Source organism: Pholis gunnellus (genome assembly GCF_910591455.1).
Source record: "Pholis gunnellus genome assembly, chromosome: 9".
Classification (NCBI taxonomy): Eukaryota; Metazoa; Chordata; class Actinopteri; order Perciformes; family Pholidae; genus Pholis; species Pholis gunnellus.
In genome coordinates, this window is record NC_136535.1 from 23,694,437 (window position 1) to 23,699,986 (window position 5,550).

The following is a 5,550-nucleotide window of genomic DNA, read 5'->3' on the forward strand; positions in this document are numbered from 1 at the left end:
ACACACACACACATGGAAGAGAGGGAGGGATGAGGAGAGTGAAGGGAGGAATAACAAAAGAACAGGAGGGGAGTGAAGTACAAGTAAACACTTGCTCTGTATCAAAGAGATGGGCTTAAAGCGGAGTCAGCTGTGGAGAGCAAACCGACGGACGATTGGAACATCGGTGGAACGGTAGAATCCAGCATTCATTTAATGCACCACAGCTGGGAGTCGTGTTATTCCTATTTATTATTATTATTATTAGTCGGGGGAAAAACTGCATCTGCGTCTTTTGTCCAACTGCAAACGTTGTATGTGAATTATGGAACCGCTTCAACTAGCAGAATGAAATGAAAACGAACAAACAACAGTGACATCGAATTCAATAATCTGGAGCAATCATTAATTAAGAGGATACAGAACAAACATTAGAAATACTCTCACATCTCTCCATTGAATATTAAGCTAGCCGGTTAGCTTAGCCTAGCACAAGGACTGGAAACAGGGGAAACAGCTAGCAAACCTGTGTGCGCACTAATTCACACATTATATTTGTTTGATCTTTATGTCAAAGAAAAAGAAATGGAAGTATGACAAGTAGTGGTTTAAGATCCAGGGTAGCCGCTTCCTCCCTGCTTCCACTCTTTATGCTAAGCTAACAGACTCCTAGCTGTAGCTTCATAATAAAACAAACAGATGTCGGGGCGTTACATTATATATTATTATGGAATTTTCATGTGTAAGCAGCCTTTTACTGTTGAGTTGAGCATAACTGCAGGTAAAAAACAACATTTTCCTTTGAAATTTGGTGACAAAGAATTAGAAAGTAGCAAAAAATATATATACTCCAATAAGACAAGGATCTGATAGAGCAAATACTTTAAAATAAAAAATTAAACACTCACTAGTCACGTGGTCTCACTCCCAGGGTTTGCAATACCGACGCTTGTTGGCAGTGGCCCTCAGATACCGACGCACAACTCAGCCTTTAGCGTCTGTATGAGACGCAACCAGACCTTTAACCAAATCCAAGCACGAGATTGATTGGAAGTCACTCGTTTCCTCGTCCCTCCATGTTTTTCACTACAGACTACTGTACTGTATGTACTCGTAGAACATATCACCATATAAACCCAATGTTTGACCAGAGTTTCCTCTCCCACAACGCTCTCCCCTCCTCACATCGTGCCCGTCCGTGTCTGTGGTTGTTTTTCTTAGCGCTCTTGATGACTAGTGCTGACAGATGACAGACTGTCAAGGGCCTCTGATCACACAAACAGCTTCACCAGCACACTTTCGCTCACCGTTACACCCGCTTTTATATAAACAGCTTGACTGACAGCCCTACGGAACGGAAAAAGATGGAGATTACACTAAAAATGTATTTAAGAGGAATGGGGTTGAATTTGAAAGTTTTTCTTTTCTGCAGTTTCGTTTCTTTAATCGCGAAGAAACTGAATATATCGGTTTAAGTCCGTCAGGAAAGGAGAGAAGGGGTGGTCCTCGGGTTCAATTTTTCCTATTTGACCTTTGTACTTGATGGTGTAGTTTTACATTTCAGGTTAATTGGTGCAGAGATGATGCCTGTGTGTGTGTGTGTGTGTGTGTCAGGGTTGGGGCTCTGCCTGTATATCTCCCTCTCAGCCAGGTGCATGGCACTGCTGTGGAGCTTTTATCCCAGGCAGATCCCTGGGAATGTAGGGAATTTCTCCCAGACGCTCCTGGTCACAGTGCCCCAGCAGCTCCCACTCACCAACACACACACACACACACACACACACCTCCTCCACCCCCCCCCCACACACCCTTAGCCCCGACATCATTGACAGACACAGCCCAAAGAGCAGACACCTGGCTTCGCATGCACACACAGACACACACCCCTGGGGAACTGCGGGGAAAGTCAGGGATCAGCAGAAACACTCTAGAGAAACAGGAGAAGACAGAAGGAACCAGATGCAAGATAGTACTCAACAGGAGAGAAAGAGAGGGAGAGAGGTGGAGGGCAAAAAGGGAGGGAAGGGGGCAAAGAAAGTGAGGCTGAAACAAAGACGGGAACGTCAAAAACCTGATCGCATATAAATCTGCATGACAGTAATCTTCTTTCACAAACATTTTTTTCAGTAGTAGAAGAAGAACACAGCATCAACGTTCGTAACTGTGACAATATGTCGTGCAAGTTGCAGAGCGTCTGGGCAGTGAAGAGTTAAGCGGCCCCGCCTGTCATTAAGGAGTTAACACCACCTGAGAGTCCTGTCAGCCTCACTTCCTCTCCTTTCTACCGCCTGCCAATCATCCCGCCACACCGCCGGTGGAAACCACACGTGCGCGCGTACGTCAGAGCGGTCGACGCCGACGTCGCATGTTTGTGCGGATTGAAAAATAAATAAAAGATAATACGAGAAAAAACACCATTTGTGGCTTTTGCTACATGCCGTGAGGGAGTGAAGTGAGTGAAACACTCATCAGAGTTGCTCGCATCTCTAGCACTGACTCGCATGCGCGATAATATCTTGTCTCAATTCACACGCTGAAAGAATGAAAATCATTTAGCTGGTGGGAAGAGAATCCCCATGCTCCTTCCATCCTAACACACACACACACACACACACACACGCACGCACACACACAGCTCGTTATCTAAACACTCCAGGGCATGGCTCTCCACTCCCCTCTTCTTCTCTTTCTGTCTGTCTCTGCACCTCAGAGGCCAAGGCAAACACTAGGTGTGTGTGATACACTCATATCTCAACACACACACCTCTCCGCCCTCCCAATTCCCCAGATGTGCTGAGACTTAATGTGTGTGTGTTTGTGTGTGTGTGTAGTGCAAATCACATCCCATCCACTGAAGGAGTCTTAAACTCTCATTGTTGCCTCTAACAAGCGTGAGAACTTTCCATTATTGCACTTTTTGTGAGTCCAATTGATTATACATTAAAGAACAAACTACTTGTTTGCAGACACTGCCTTAAAGGGACGGCATCTGTCCCTTGTTGTCTTCAGCGACCGCTAGAGCGAGTGGATTCGGCTGCAGAAAGTGCAGAAAGATTGACAACAAAGGAAAATGGGTTTGAAGAGACAGAAAATGCAGCAAGTACAGCTTGTCAGCGGCGCTTTAGACGCACAGCTGTGTGGTGTCTCTGTCAGTCGGCTGGTCTCTGTTTCACAGAGAATTCCTCTGTGGCTCTCTAATAGGCTGACAGACCCCCCTCCTCCTCCTCCTGGCGTTACAATGCCGGCCTGCGATTGGTTCCCTGGGGGGTTATGGACCGCCCCCCCACACTCAGCCTCTGCACTTCAGGATGTGTGGCTGTGTGGGTTAAAAAAAACAGTCACAGTCCGTGTACACCTGTCTGTTGTTCTGCAGGTCATGTTAAAAAAGTGTGAGCGTACAAGGAATCTGTTATGAACAGCCGCTCGACACACATTTTGGCACTTGTGAGGAAGCAGAGCTGAAACTCTGAAGCAGAGAGCGAGGGACGAGATGAAAGTACTCGCTGCTCTCTGAAGTGGAGAATCCGTCCCGCTTTACGCTGCGGTCACATCCTGTGGGAATAACCGTCTTCACAAAGCAACAGCTTGGAAGTGATCGTGCATGTGAACTTCCTTTAAAAAAAAAAAAAAAAAGGACCAAGATGCTCTAATTTAAGTTTTCTGTTGACCTCGGATGCCCCTTGGTTGAGCTATTTTAACACTTAGAAATACTTTTGAGTTTAGCAGAATGACAAACACGGCGATGTCACAGTGTCCTGCCGTTGCACTGTAGCACAAGCAACAACATGGCAAATTCATTTATTCGCGTCCTACCAATGGCATGTGGAAAGATTTGGAAAAAGTCCAAACGAGCAAATTGTCTTGTGCAGTGGGATCTCACAACATTAACTCCTTTAGACTCTTTTACAGCTCCTACTTGCCTCTGGTTTATCCATACAGATGTTTTTCTTAAGACTGTGTGGTGTCACAACCTGGCTCGTATGTGACAAAAGAGGAAAACAACACATACTTCTTTCAGACTTAAAATACACTTTAAGGTGTTCATTTTACTACACTTTGTCTATATCTCCTAAAGCTAGCATTAGATAACGCCTCATTTGCATATTCAAACATATTATAAAAAACCTGTAATACAAAAAATAACTGTGTCAATGGAAGTAATCAGCTGGAGGAAGTTTCATGGAGATATCTATTAGTAAATATTTGTTTAATTAACCTTTTCACCTACAAAATGTATGTACATTTAAAAAGCAGAACTTTAATTCTTTTCTCTGGGCCAGAAATCTCCACTTCAGTAGCTCTTACATACACCAGACCTCCCAGTATCATTCCTATCTATATTCTAAAGGGTGTTTTCAGAAGGGTTTGTTCATATTTCATTCAAAGCCTGATTTATAGAACATTATATTCCTGAAAACAATATATATTTGTTATGGTTGATTTTCTGATTTATGGAGTGATAAATTGAGATTACAGATAGTAAATGTAAATGTAGGCAAATTAGCACATAGCATCTGATTTGGGTTCTGCATAGGTGAGTGGGTTGTGGTCATTAAATACTACGATCGGGATTCCGGAAGTCAAGGTAGACACGGTGGTGCATTAATGGCAGGATTAATGCCAGATCTTCTGAGTAATTCAGCTGGTAGGAGTTGAAGTTCTTGGAAAAGAAGCTAACTGCACATTCAACACCTTGTTTGTCAGCTTGAACAAGTACAACACCTGCTCCAATTATGGCTTCCGTCCACGTGAAGCTGGAAAAGGCTGATCCAATCGGGGAGCTAACAGAACTGGAGCAGAACGCAACAAGAATTTCATATCGGAAAACACTCGCTGACATGAAGCAGACCAATTGTGATTTTGCATTCAGTCAGAGGAGCCACCACAGTTTCCAAATTACAGCAAAAACAGCGGTAAAAACTGACCAAGCCCAACAGCCTCATTGGTTCTTTTTCAGTGGTGAGAACAAGAAACTCATCAACAGCTGACACTTTTGGCATCAACAGGCAGCACGTGACCCTGACCCACAACCAGACCAAGACGTCACAGCGGCTTTTACAAGTTGTACAAGTTATACAAGCAGTCCAAACCGGACACACTACTGAGGAAGAGGACTCTGAGGAATCAGCGGTCTGGAGGAGCAACCAGATAGTTCTGTTCAGACAGCTGACTCACTACAGTATATGGCCCAACAAACGAATGGTGACCCCACATCCCGGAGCACTGCCAAAGGTCTGGAGACCCTGTGACCAAAGACTATGTCATTGGGACTGAAGCCAGCACCCCTCTGGCCTGTAAAGACTGGACCTGATTGACATCTGCCTCCTTCTCCTGTTACGGTCTGTAGCAATACTTACACCGTTATTGCTTCATTGAGTTTGTGAACCTCGTGTCTAATGAGTTCATTCAAAACACTGATCACGGCGTGCAGAAGATTTTTAAAGCCCTGAACACTGAGTTCAAATCAATTATTTTAATTAACCTGTCACAGCTAAAAGAGGCCAAATGAAACCGCGCGAATGGTCCGTGTAGAGTACATTATTAATAGAGTTACTCCTGTGTTTGGTCAGT